Consider the following 14426-nt stretch of genomic DNA (forward strand, 5'->3'; position numbering starts at 1 on the left):
TTACTACATTTAAAAAACGTTAAACCAGGACTTCCCTGGTGGTGCAGTGGTTAAGAATCCGCCTGCTAGTGCAGGGGACACGGGTTCGAGCCCTGGTCCGGGAAGATCCCACACGCCGAGGAGCAACTAAGCCCGTGCGCCACAACTACTGAGCCCGTGTGCCACAACTACTGAAGCCTGCATGCCTAGAGCCTGTGCTCTGCAACAAGAGAAGCCACTGCAATGAGAAGCCTGTGCACCGCAACAAAGAGTAACCCCGCTCGCCACAACTAGAGAAAGCCCGCGCGCAGCAACGAAGACCCAACACAGCCCCCCAAAAAAACCCAAAAAACTATAAAAATAAAAAATAAAAAATGTTAAACCAACTGTCTTCTAAGGATACTTGCTCTAAGCTGTAAAATGTTAAATTTAAAGTACTATATATTTGATCCCAATTTATGAGATCTGTTTGTTTCTGTTTGTTCTGGAGGAAAAGAGTGAGGTGGAAGAAATAGTATATTTCTCTTTACAAGGAAGGACAATTTCTGGAAATTTCATGTTTTGGACTTTCAGTGACATTTAATATTCATCAGCTCTTAGGTGCACACCCAGAACTTAAATCATGGTTCTCTGAATGTGTGTTTAGTTGTAAATCACAGATAAAACTTTTAATAGTTGTATTGTTTCTGCTACCCATGTTCAAATGCCTTAGGATTTCTAACTGGACTAGCCAATGGGAAGGATGGCGGATTCCCCAGGGGGAAGTGACCGAAGAAGGCTGGACTGCTCTTCACGTCTGGACCACAGTTGAAAATGGTGGGTGGGTTTGTGAGTCCAGTGGAGTGAAATACCGGGTATAGGCACTTAGATAGTTGAGCACTAGATCACTGTGGAGTTTTTTGTCTGAACTCTATAGGTAGATAGATGGTCCTTATTTATCCATCCATGCATTATCCATCTATGCATGCATGCATACATCCATCCGTCCATTGTCCAAAAAAGAGTTACTGAGCACCTCCCCTGTGCTAGGCTCTGCCAGAGGGTTGGTGTTGTGGGATGAATCTTCCCGTCTAGTACAGATAATAACAAACTAGCCAGCGAGGTTAGAGCAGGTGCTATGCTATGATGAGGATAAGGAGAGTTAGTGATGGACGCCATGGGATGCCGACAGTCATGGACATGCTCCCCAAGGGAGTGGATTAGACCAGAAGGAGCCAGGCTGGCTTAAAGCCTCGGCAGCGGAATTCCGGGCAGAAAGGGCTACAGGTCCTAAGACCCAGGGCTGGACCAGCTGCTGGAACCAACAGGAGCCCGAGCCTCCCAGTGAGGCAAGGTCAGAAAGGTAGGTGGGGTCAGGTCGTACAGCTTTGGGCCTGGAAGCGAGTTTGGCTTTTGTTCTAAATCAAAACGGCCCCTTTGGGGCGCTTGCATCCCCTGTTCACAGTCAGGGCTCTGATTCACGTGGGCAGAGAGCACGCTGGCTGCTGCTGGAAAATGGTTCGCCGGGGACAGGGATATCAACAGCAAGAGTGGCACAGAAACTCTTCTGCACCCAAATCACTGCTCACTGGGATTTATTCAGCCTTGGAGTAACGCTAAAAAGGTGAGTGCCTCATAGACACGTTCTGGGTCGCAGGTTTTGGCAGTGGTTGTGGGAGTGTGCACTGTGCTGATACTGTTACAGACCTGTGCTGTCCTCAGAGAAAGAACCAGTCCCAGGGCCCAGCTGCCTACCCCCCTGCACACCTGTTGGGGTGTCTTGGTTTACCTTTTGGAAACCTGCAGGGGGCATTCATTTCTCTCCACAACAGAAGTGTTCTCAGGCAAGGCCTGACTCACTGCTCAGTTTCCCGGGGACTTAACACGAGTTCATCGTGGTGGGAATAAGCTCAACTGTGTGCAGCCACAAAAGGATTAGAGACTTGTTTACTGCTCAGAGCGAGTGAGGTGCACGGAGGGCCTGGGAGCAGGTGTGCTGGCCGAGCGGAGTGGGCTTGTCCGGACCACCCACCAGCTTCTTCCTTCCTTACCAGGTGAGGAGGAAAAATGCAGTTCGGTGAAATTCACCTCTCAGAAAGGACAGGACTATAATTTTAGGTAAGTCTGTATTTGAAAACCAAACAAAACAGAACCAAAACTTTCTAAGGAGAAAAGTAAACTTTTCTGAGACATGGAGTCCCAGCCCCCAGAAATTTGCTCCCCCAGGGTTGAGTTCCTTGGTAGATTCTTTCATTTTTATTGAGGTTCCTGGGATGGGGGCCATGTCCTGTCTGTGTGTCCCAGTGCCTGTTATGTGTCCTAGTTTGGACAGGAGAGCTCAGTGGGCAGGTCCTGGAGGGGTTCCAAAGCGACCTTGGGACTTTACAAAGGGCTTGTGTTCCTGCCCAGTTAGGGAGCCTGGGGTGAGCCAAAGCACCTGGACCTGACTCTTGATCTGGAACTAGACCAGCCTTGGCTGGTTGACCTGTGATGGTGACACGCAGCTTTTCCCAGAAGCTCTACGGTCGGGGCTTCCAGACCAGCTCTGAGCTCCCTCCCCCTCAGGCAGGACCAGGAGCACAGGGGTCTCTTCTGGGTGCTCAGGGTACGGGTCCCCCACTCTCACCCACCCTGGGCAGGCTCGGCGGGAACCGAGTCAGCCCCAAACACTCCAGAAATAAACTCAGACACATTTGTTAAAGGTCATCTTTAGCAGACACTGTTTCCTCTGCCTGCACCACCCCCCAACTTAGTTTCTGGCTAAGACCTTGGAATGGGCTGAATCGTGTCCTGGCAAATTTGTTTGTTGAAGTCCTAACCCTCAGCACCTCAGAATGTGACTGTGTTTGGAGATGGGGCCTTTGGTTAGTTCAAATGAAGTCATTAGGATGGGTCCTAATCCCATCTGACTGGTGTCCTTGTAAGGAGAGGGGATTAGGGCAGAGACACACACACACAGGGGCGACCACGTGAGGAGCCGGGCCCGATTGGTCCCAGGCTCCACCCTTGACCCCTGCCCACAGGGTCAGGAGGGCCCAGTTCCAGGACAGTTTCACACCAGGAGAAGTTGCTGGAGGCCCTCCCACCCCCTGGTCTAGATAAGCCTTTCCTTGGAGCCTCACAACCCTGTGAGGAGACACTGGTTTTGTGCCCATTTTCCAGTTGAGAAAGACGAGGCTCAGAGCCATTATGTGATTTGCCCAGGGTCACTCAGCAGGTGAGTGAGTGAGCTGGGATGTGAGCCCAGGCTCTGTGGTCCCAGAGTCCATGTCTCAGTGCACAGGTCTTTCACCTCCTCGGTTAAATTTATTTCAAAGTATTTTATTCTTTTGATGCAGTCATAAATGGGATTGTTTTGTCTTTCTGATGGTTTATTATTAATGTAGGGAAATGCAACAGATTTTTGTATACTGAGTTCATATCCTGCAACTTTGCTAAATTTGTTTATTAGTTCTAATAGTTTTTTTTTTTTTTTTTTTGCTGGAGTTTTTATGGTTTCATATAATATCATGTCATATGCAAATGTTGACAGTTTTACTCCTTCTGTTCCAATTTGGATGCCTTTTATTTCCTTTTCTTGCCTAATTCCTCTGTGTAGGACTTCCAATACTATGTTGAATAAAAGTGGTGAGAGTAGGTATCCTTGTCTTATTCCTGATTGTTCAGAAAAAACTTTCAGCTTTTCACCACTGAGTATGATGTTAGCTGTGGGCTTGTCCTAAATGGCCTTTAGTATATTCCATGTATAACAAGTTTATTGAGAGTTGATGTCATAAATAGATGTTGCATTTTGTCAAAAGATTTTTCTGCATCTATGGAGATGATCATATGATTTTTATCCTTCATTTTATTAATGTAGTGTATCACACTGATTGATTTGCATATATTATAATTTAATTTGCAGGATAATTTCCTGCATCCCTGGAATAAACTACACTTGATCATGGTGTATGATTCTTTTAATGTATTCTTGAATTTGGTTTGCTAATATTTGTGGAGGATTTTTTGCATCTATGTACATCAGAGTCCTTCTTGACATTCTTAAAATCCAAATTTAAAATGTTATCTCAGTGAAAAATTGCAGTTAAATGAAAAAAATGATAATAAGATGTAACAGGTGAAAAGAACAAGGACAGCAGATAACTTACTTTTCATAGTAATTTTAGCTTTTCAGAGAAATTCTCATTAAAGCAAATCTAGAAGCCAAGCGTTAGGTTAAAATTAAAAATTTTTTTTGGCACTATATTTCTATGGTGAAATTGAAACATGTAATTTGTGTATAAGATATTAAGGAACACTGTTTTCAAAAACTTTTAATGACAAGGATAAGTACTAATATAAAGTGAAAAGGTAACTAGGAATATAGGATGATCCCATTAATTTAGATGAAGTATAGATATGTTGAGTGATAGTGTTAATATAATTGGAAGCGTTGCATAAATATTCTGTGGTTTGATATTCTGTTTTCTTTCAACCAGACGCACAGAGCTGTGTGATGCACACCAGGTGTTTCCCACCCCGCCCCCTGTGGGTCCTGGGAGGCACTGACTTTCTGTCCTGGGGCCCAGTGCCTGACTCAGGGGCTCCATAAATGCTTCCTGATATACTGCACTTGGGAAGAAGCCTGTTTTTCCGTAGTGTGAGATAGCAAGATAATCCCTTCCACTAGAAGATCCCCCCTTAACATTGAATCTTACAAGTTTGGTTTTGATCTACCTGCAATCCTCTGAAGATGTCTTGAGTTTAGATGTGGCTTCTTTTGCCCCAGAACCAGGGAACCCTGAGCACTCCTGCCATTTCTCATGTGACCACCAGAGGGCAGTGCGTGGCTGCTTGTGACAATCACACTGCCCCACGTCAAACCTTTTACCAGTTACTCTTCCTCAGAATATGTTTTTTTAAAATTAATTAATTAATTAATTTTTGGCTGCATTGGGTCTTCGTTGCTGCGCACAGGCTTTCTCTAGCTGCAGCGAGCGGAGGCTACTCTTCGTTGCAGTGCATGGGCTTCTCATTGCAGTGGCTTCTCTTGTTGTGGAGAACGGGCTCTAGGCACGTGGGCTTCAGTAGTTGTGGCATGTGGGCTCAGCAGTTGTGGCACACAGGCTCTAGAGCGCAGGCTCAGTAGTTGTGGCTCACGGGCTCTAGAGCGCCGGCTCAGTAGTTGTGGTGCACGGGCTCAGCTGCTCCGTGACACGTGGGATCTTCCCCGACCAGGGATGGAACCTGTGTCCCCTGCACTGGCAGGCGGACTCCTAACCACTGTGCCACCAGGGAAGTTCCTATTTTTGTTTTTATCCATTACTGTAGGAGGTGGGTCAAAAAGGATCTTGCTGTGATTTATGACATAGTGTTCTGCCTATGTTATCCTCTAAGATGAACCAGTAATTTAGAGGGAAATGTCCAGTCCCACTTTCTCAGTACGTCAAGCTGGCTGGACCAAAGTGCTAGGCTAGCGGTGGTGCTTGCCTCGATCTTGCAGGGGAGGGGGTTTCCTATCAGAGGAAACCTGGAGTGGAAGAAGGTAGGGAAGAAAGCCAGATCCTGAGGTCACAGATGCAAATAGCACAGTGCAGAGAAGGGTGTGTGAGGAGGGCGGGGTGAGGGGTGGGCTGGGTAGATAAATAGCCAGACTACCATAAGGCAAGTTGCTATGAAGACCCCAGTGGCGGAAGTGAGGAACACTGGAGAGGATGGAAGTGGGTTGGTTTGAGAACTCTTCCCTTAAGAAGTGACTTTGGAATGTTACTCAGCCATAAAAAAAAGAACGAAATAATGCCCTTTGCAGCAACATGGATGGACCTAGAGATTATCAGACTAAGTGAAGTAAGTCAGACAGAGAAAGACAAATAGCATATGATATCACTCATATGTGGAATCTAAAATATGATACAAATGAACTTATTTTCAAAACGGAAACAGACTCACAGACATAGAAAACAAACTTATGGTTACCAAAGGGGAAAGGGGGAGGATATATTAGGAATTTGGGATTAACAGATACACACTAATATATAAAATAAACAACAAGGACCTACTGTATAGCACAGGGAACTATACTCAATATCTTGTAGTAATCTGTAACAGTAAAGAATCTGAATAAGAATATATATACACATATATACTTATATATATTACTGAATCACTTTGCTGTATACCTGAAACACTGTAAATAAACTATACTTCAATTAAAAAAAAAAAAGAAGTGATATTAGAACTGACAAGAAAGTACGTAGAAAGTTGCGCTGGAGAATAGGGATACTACGGAGAAGGCCCTCTGGGCAAGGTAAGTCAGTAGTATCTATAAAATCATGAATATCCACATGTACACACTGTATCTAGGGCACAATGAGTATGCTGGGTAGAGAATAGTGTACGTTATATTCAGGGAAAGGCTAATATTTTGGAATGAAAACAGGAGGATGATGGGAGCAGAGAAAGATAATTGGAGAAAGACAAGATGATAAGAAAGAGGAGATGGAAGGACAGTCCCTTGAAAAGACTCTGACCGGCAGCTCAGGAAAATGGCCTTGAAACGAGGTTTCTAATCTGGTGACGTGAAGGGACCCCTCCACAGCAAGGTTCTCTAATCCACACGCCTGCAGGGCCAGGCTCTTCAGGTAATGGATGAAGAAGCCGTGTGAAGGCGGGGATGAACTACGCCATCTCAAGGGGGCCGTGCTCCCCAGCGCCAGGGAATTTTTATCATTTGAGACTATAGGCCAATGTCCTCAGCTCTTTAAGAAAACTTTTATCGAAATATACTTGACATATAACATTGTGTAAATTTAACATGTACAACATGTCAATTTGATACATTTTATATTGTAGTATGACTGTCATTGTAGCAATAATTAGCACCTCTATCATGTTACATAGCTATCATTTCTTTTTAGTGGTTGGAATAAGTAAGTTCTAGTCTCTTAGCAAATTTGATGATTATAATAAAATATTGTTGTCTATATTTGCTATACTATACTTTAGATCAGATTTTTTAAATTTAAAAAAAGAAGCCAGAAAACCAGCTACATGAAACTTATAATTTCAGTGTTGGTAACTAATTGAAAACCAAAGTTTTCAGCAGCTTCTTGGCCAAAAAAAGCAATTCTAAAGCTGGATTTGTCCGGATCTGAGGGTGTCTAGATTTTTACCTAGCAATAAACAACGCTGTAAGGTACATAAATTGCACATGTGTTACCTGTTTTCATGGTTTAATCACATTGAATTTTTTAAACCATATTTAAAAACCCAAAGTATTTAACGAGTCTCTTCATGGCAACTCAGCTCAGGAGACAGGTTAAACAGAAGGACTCTGGGGTTAGAAGTCTAGTCTTAGGACTGAAACTGATTTATTCAGTGACCTTGAACAAGGTCATTAACCAGGAGTTCACCTCAGTGTCTGCTGTGAAAAGAGCTAACCAAAGGGTTTTTTAAAAATAGAAATCCATTTTTAATTAACTTTATTTACCTATTTATTTTTGGCTGTGTTGGGTCTTCATTGCTGCACACAGGCTTTCTCTAGTTGTGTCGAGCGGGGGCTACTCTTCGTTGCGGTGCGCAGGCTTCTCACTGCAGTGGCTTCTCTTGTTGCGGAGCGTGGGCTCTAGGTGCATCGGCTTCAGTAGTTGTGGCTCGCAGGCTCAGTAGCTGTGGCTCGTAGGCTCTAGAGCGCAGGCTCAGTCATTGTGGTGCACGCGCTTAGTTGCTCCGTGGCATGTGGGATCTTCCCGGACCAGGGCTCAAACCCGTGTCCCCTGCACTGGCAGGCAGATTCTTAACCACTGCGCCACCAGGGAAGCCCCCAACCAAAGGGTTTTAAAACATTTAGCTCCCTCCCAAAAAGTGCTTCAAGAACTCACGATGCTCTCTGTCTATAATTTTAAAGTCTGTCTCATTTGGACAGTTCTCATGAATTTTGTCAAAATTATCAGCATACTATGAAGCACCAAAATTTTTAAAAAAGATCTTCCTTTTATAAATTACAACATATGTTTTCCAGAAAAGAATAGTTTTGTTTAAGTCAATATTTTTTTTTCAATCCCTTAGGCTCTGAAACTAATTTCCTTAGTAGAAAAATGTAAACACATTCAGTATTTTACACCTCCAGAAGGAAGTAAAGTGGTGGAAGCAGCTAATATTTACTTCTCTGCTTATTCACTCATGTTTGTATATGATCCTTGAGTCAAGGCTGTGAAGAGTGCTAATTGACACTATCCCTTATTAGAAGAATGCATTCAGCAAAGTGTATTTAATATTCTTATGCTGTATTTTATAATCCTAGATGCGTACTGCACGGATATGCAAAACAATTATAATTTTAGCAGGGTCAGTCCAATTAATACATTTTGTATACTCCAAAATTGTTGTGTGGTATATGGAACCATACTTTCCCTATTCATCAGTATGAAATTCTCTTTCCCTTTGATACGGTTTGATGTGGGCCTTTAGTAACTCCCTCAGTCCCATCCAACCTATCAGTGGCGTTAAAAACTAATCCTTATGTTTCTCATTTGTGAACTTTGTGGTTTTCTTCAGCATGATTGCCCTTCTGGAACCCCTGTAGCTACTTTCTCTAAAGAACATACAGCATCGATCTTACGAAATCACTGCGCATCGTCAGTTTCGGGACGTGTTCCCTCCCTCGTCCTCACCGTTCGCCTCTGCCCCTTCCTCTCCAGCCACACCTCACCCGCTCCGACAGTTCTGCCCTTGTTTGCTACATTCCCATCCGCTGCCTTTTCTCGGCCAGCCTTCCCAGCTTCACGCAGACCTGACACGCGTGGCATCTGTGTCCGTTTCTGGCCCTCCAGCCTCTTACCCGCGGCTCATGCACTGCTCTGCCCAAGCCATCCTCTGACCGCAGGCTTTCTCCCTCGCCCACTCCGCAACACCCACCCCTTGTGTTTTTTTTATTGCCCTTTATGTTCAGAAGGGCCTCCCGTGAACATTCGTAAACCTCCTTACCGTGCTCCCTCAGATCCTTTCTCCAGAAGCGCTTCCTACTGTGTGTTGAAAAAAAAAAAGCACAACGTGAGAGTTGTGAGTTAAGTTTTATTTGGGGCAAAATGAGGATTGCAGCCCAGGAGACAGCGTTTCAGGTAGCTCTGAGAAACTGCTCCGAGGAGGTGAAGCAGGGACCCGGGTTATATAGACGTTTTGCAACAAAAGGGCAGAACGTCAGAAGATTATTGTTAATTAAAGGAAAACCAGATATCACAAGTGAAGGAATTTAGTACCTTTCTCTGTATGGGAAGATGCAAGAGTCTGGGCTCACTGAAATCATTCCTTTGATATGCACCTCAGCCAACTGGGGCCAGTATCCTGTGTTTTCACATACCGAGTTTCCTCAGGGCTCACCGTGGGGAGTGGCTGCAGTCTGACGGCTGCTAGATGGCAGGTGTTCTTTGTTTCCTTCCTGAGTCCCCTCAGGGCGCACCAGCTCACCGTCTGAGGTGGCTGCAATCGCTGGTGACTGTGACATCCTTTGTTTGCTGATATGGCAGGAAATAGTCCATTTCTCCTCTGCAAGCATCTCCACTTTTGTGTCTGCAAGTCACATTCTCACCTCTTCCTGGCCTATTTGTAGCAATTCACTTTTCTACCTGAACGATTTTATTTGGAGCCTTAATTTTTTTCTGGATCCTTTCTTTACAGAAGAATCAGGGAGACTGCAGCAGTATATGTTACATACACATGCATAATATTTATTTTTAGGTAGGTTATGCAAACACATGGGCAGGAGTAATTGTATTGCCTGATGTTCATACGGAGCAAAGAGAGCAGAAGCAAAGCTGCTTGTCACACATGAGACACTTACATCTTTGCTGTGTAGTATGTTAATAACCGCTACTTTCAGGAATTTTGATTTTTTAAATAAAAATGCCAGGTTAACATTTAGAATGTTTGTTAACATGTTTACTGTTTGTTGAAATTTAATGTTTGTTAAAAAAGCTTTTTAAAACTGCCTTTATCGTAGATGTAAGAATGCATGATTCTTAGAATCTTTGAGTAGTTTCACTCTGTATAGTATCAATATATAGGACTTGAGTTGAATGAAAACGTCTTTCCTTCTTTGAAGGAAAACACCATTACTATGTCTTTTTCAACTAGAGCAATCTACTAAACTACCTTTTGGAGGAACCATTTGTTACCTCCTTGCTGCAATAAAACTTCATGCAGTATCCAGAAATTGAAATTCTGTATCTGTCTGCATTCCCTGTGACCAGATATGAACTGATACAAAAATAATATTAATCAATAGCAATGACAAGCTTTGAATTCACCGCACTAAGGTCGTATGGCAGGCTGCCCAGCCTCTCTTCCTATGATAGCCCCCAGTCTTGGAAAAGATGGAGGGTAAATAGTTCACTGCCTTGCCCAAAGGCTCACAAAATGCCATTTGTTTTCAGCTATAGAAGTCATGAATAGAAAATGTAGACACTCAAGGTCTTCTTCTGGTCTCCTCCAAACAATCCATCAAGCGCCATCTCCCTTCTCTCAAAACTTCTGTTGCACTTACACTCTGTGTCACTCACTCTCACAGCAAACCATACAGTCTTGTCTTTCTCTGTGTGTCTGTCTCCCTGCCCCAGTCTCCTGTGTTATTGGTAGCGGCAGGGACCATCGACTACACTCTCTTTGCTTTCCATTTCAGCTATTGGTGCGATGTGAATGGGAGGAACATGAATTCATTCAACAAACATCTGCTGCATATTCTACTGTGTTCCAGGCACTGTTACCAGAGATACAGTGGTAAACAGGACAAGGTCCTGCCCCCAGAGAACTGAAATCTGGAGGGAGAGAGAGAGGCAGGCAAACAGGCAAGTACCGTCAGATGTGATGCGGGATCCTTGAAGCCAGCAGCGGGGTCACGAGAGTACATTTTGCGGGATTCGAGCTGGTCGTAAAGAGTCCAGGAAGAGCTCTGGACGAAGTGACTTCTGACAAGCAATCTGGAGGTGAGTAGGACTCAGCACAGTGAACAAGGGTTGGGGGAGCGGAGGAGTTTTCCAGAGAGTTTAAATTGCATCCCAGAGGTGAGAAAGAGCGGAGCGCATTAAAGGAATGAGAAATACTCCACCAGACGTGGAGTTCACAGTGGTGGTGAGGGTTGGAGAGGGGGGTGAAGCTCTAAAATGGGCTGATTCAGGAAAGTTCTCTCACTGGGACTGAGAACTCCAATGGTCCCTGCCACTGTCGCTGACAGTTAACACATTTCTGGTCCATTCTGAGCGCTTTTGAAGACTATTTTCTTCTCTTTAGCTCACCTGTTGTTAGAAGGAAATACTCTAGTGTTTGGAGGCTGGGACATCAATTCATAACGTGTATATCAGCCAGCCTGTCGCTGTCAATAATGTGACAAACCCAGCCAGAATCCGCCCCTTGCTTGGCCTGTCAAATGAGACATCACCTCCTGCAGCTGCCTGGCGTTCAGGACTTCAGAACATTCATGTCTGGAACCCACTGTGAGGTTCCTTTTGGACCTGAGAGGTGAGTTGAATTTGGGCACCCAGGCGAAGGCTGCAGAGAATTTGTTGCAGCAAAAAGAGAAATGAGACTTTTCTGGTAAACAAGGAAAATAAGGAAACAGTGAACAGGCTGGGAAACAGCAGAAACAGGCCTGAAAGAGTTAAGCCATCTTGGTTATTCTTTAGCTGTTACTACTAGCAAACACGTGTAGCTAGACGTGTCCTTCACCAAGCTGATGGCTCTGACTCCGTGTGAATTACCCTTTGCTCCTGGCATTCTTCTCCCCCGACGCTCCTTTGTAGCACTCGTCATTTCCGAAAGAAGGGCACGGCCCATAACTTCAGGGACACCAGACCCGGTTGCTGAGCTGCCTGACACCAGCTTTGGCCATGAATTTGCAGAAGAAAAGAAACGCAACACCTTAATTACTCTGAGCCTTACCACCTAGCCCAGACCATGAGCCCTGAGCCCCGGCCCCGGGCTATGTCACCTTTCCCTGTTCCCCGGGGAGGGGGAGGCAGTTCTTGAGGCGCTAGCCTACTGTGTCCTCTGTTGCCCGGCAAAAGGAATAAAGCTACTCTTTCTGTTTCCTCCAAACTCTGTCTCCGCATTTCTATTCGGCATCGGTGGACAGGGAGCCACGATCTTGGCAGGTTAATGGGACACAGGCCACTTCCCATCTGGAAATTACCGCCTCTAAGCTGAGTCCCAAAGTGAGACCTATTCACTTTTTAAACTAATTTTTATGGATGGTTTTGTGGAGGTGTAATTTATATACCATGAACGAGGGGGTCTGCCCTGGGAGTGAGAAACGGGGCTTCTTTTTTTTTTTTTTTTCGGGGCTTCTTTTATGGTCCCTTCTGGTCACCCTTGGGTTAATGTTCTACTCATGTGGCGGTTAGGGCTGGGTGTGTCATAGCTCTCTCTTCTTAGAATGCCAACTGCTTGTGACTGCTGGTAATTTCCACTGGGGGGAGGGTGCGACTGTGTTATCTTGAAAGGACCTCCCCAGCCTAACATGGCTCTTCAATTGTGAAGCTCTACAGAAATGTCTGTGTGCTTCTAAGCTACAGGGCTGATCTTAAAAGGGAGGGGCTCTGGTGACTGTACCTGGGGATGGTGTTTGTTCATTCACTCAACAATCTATAGTGTTTGGGGTCAAGGGGTGTGGGTCCAGGGCCCACAATGCAGGTGTCCCTGTTGGGAACAACTCTGGAATTTCTCTGGGGGAGGGACTGGGGTCCCTGTGGACGCCCTGCTTGGTTACCACCCTTTCCTTCTTCCTTCATTCCTTCTTTCACTCAGGCATGAGTGAGGCTGAGGTCTGTTGCGGTGACCCTTTCTCCTGTGGTGACGGTGCCCAGACGCAGACGTCCTGGACCCACAGCATCCTTGTCTGGTTCTCACGTGAGGCTGCCCGGCTTCACCATGGCCTTAACCGTGGACCTGCTGCCCGGACACACCGTGTTCCTCCTCCGTCTCCTAGGAGCTCTGCCCACTGCCCTCGCTGACATCTGAGTGTGCAAAGTGGCCGTGTTTATCCGATTTGGCAAGTTGTGGAGTTGAGGTGAAAGTCTGGAAAGTCCACACCCCTGGACACCGAGGGTCTGGGTGTGAGTCCAGCTGATGTTTCAGAGTCCGAGTTCTGCCGGGGGTGGTGATGGGGTCGTGGGCAGGGACATGTTGGCCAGTGGTCAGGACCCCGCTCTCCAGGGAAAGAACCAGCACGCGTGCGCAGTTTATGATACAAGCTGATGTGAAGGGCAGTGGTACACAGACAACAAAGATATGCTGAGATCATGTGATAACAGATAACACACAATCCTCTATTATCAATGGGCTCCCCCCAAAAGGTGCCTGGATGGGCATAAACGTTTATTAGCTAAACTGATACACAGGATGTGTGGCACACAATTCATAAAAAATACTAACAGACAGCACTCTAGTGTAAATTCCAGAGAGCCCAGGGCCTCACGGGATGCTTTTGTGGATGTTTGCCCGGCTCCTGTTCCCCAGACGTCCATAGTCCCCTAGTCGACACAGGAGAGCGGTTCTGACGTTGTTTGATATTTGCTGGTAATTAAGGAGTAAGACCGCGAACTCCCAGTGTGTGGAAGCTCACTCCTCCCTCTGTAACATCAGCAGCCTCTGCTGAATCGCGTCCTGGGTTTCAGATGCGGAAGAGTGTTCTCTGGGTCTTTATACTGCAGCACCACAGACACGCACCTGTGCATCTGGTCTGCACGAGTCCCACTTTCCCCATCACTCTCTAAGTCCAGACGATCAACAAAACAATCAAGCAAGGCTGGGCTGTGGCATTTGCCGTTTCTGTGGTGTAGACATTCCCACGGTGGCCAGTTTCAAGTTTCCAGTGTGATGTCCCTGAGCAGGGAGTCGGGAGGAACCCCAGAGAGTGTTTCCACCACACGCACTATGGGTGGGAGGGGGTAAGGGTGAGCAGAGACAGTGGGAGAGGCAGTACGATAACCAGTCAGCTCCACAGTAACAGTGGTGAGTTTTGAGAACTTGCTGCCTTAATTATTTTTTTAAATTTATTTTATTATTATATATTTGGTTGAAGTGGGTCTTAGTTGCGGCACATGGGCTCCTTAGTTGTGGCCAGCGGGCTCCTTAGTTGTGGCTCACAGGTTCCTTAGTTGTGGCCTGTGAACACTTAGTTGCGGCATGCATGTGGGATCTAGTTCCCTGACCAGGGATCGAACCCGGGCCCCCTGCGTTGGGAGCTTGGAGTCTTAACCACTGCGTCACCAGGGAAGTCCCTGCTACCTTTATTCTCGATATAGATTATCCAGTGTAAGTTTGTAAGTTAACTTCTAACACCAGCTGTGGTGAACAATGGCTCATGTCAGTCCTGAAGATTCCAAGATGGCTTTCACGATGGATGGCAGCCAGCTCCAGTGCCCTCTCCCCTTCCAGTTTCAGTGCCTGGAACCCAGAAGTTAAACTGAGAAAAGGCAGACTAACAAGAGAAGAAAAAT

At 45.7% G+C, this 14426-nt stretch overlaps 1 long non-coding RNA gene across 3 annotated transcripts in view; it reads left to right on the forward strand.

The window, feature by feature from the left end:
* Positions 1–808: 808 nt before the first annotated feature.
* LOC132376911 (uncharacterized) overlaps positions 809–14426 on the forward strand; it is a 192191-nt gene continuing 178573 nt past the window's right edge. The window contains exons 1-6 of one of the 3 annotated variants that reach the window (XR_009506462.1): positions 809–1321; positions 1424–1582; positions 2013–2076; positions 10688–10916; positions 11221–11448; positions 12733–12994. This is a non-coding gene — a long non-coding RNA (uncharacterized LOC132376911). Of the gene's footprint in view, positions 1322–1423; positions 1583–2012; positions 2077–10687; positions 10917–11220; positions 11449–11729; positions 12025–12732; positions 12995–14426 lie in introns of those variants that run through there. The other 2 variants (XR_009506460.1, XR_009506461.1) reach the window with 2 other exon arrangements.

The sequence above is a fragment of the Balaenoptera ricei genome, chromosome 13, assembly GCF_028023285.1.
Source record: "Balaenoptera ricei isolate mBalRic1 chromosome 13, mBalRic1.hap2, whole genome shotgun sequence".
Lineage (NCBI taxonomy): Eukaryota > Metazoa > Chordata > Mammalia > Artiodactyla > Balaenopteridae > Balaenoptera > Balaenoptera ricei.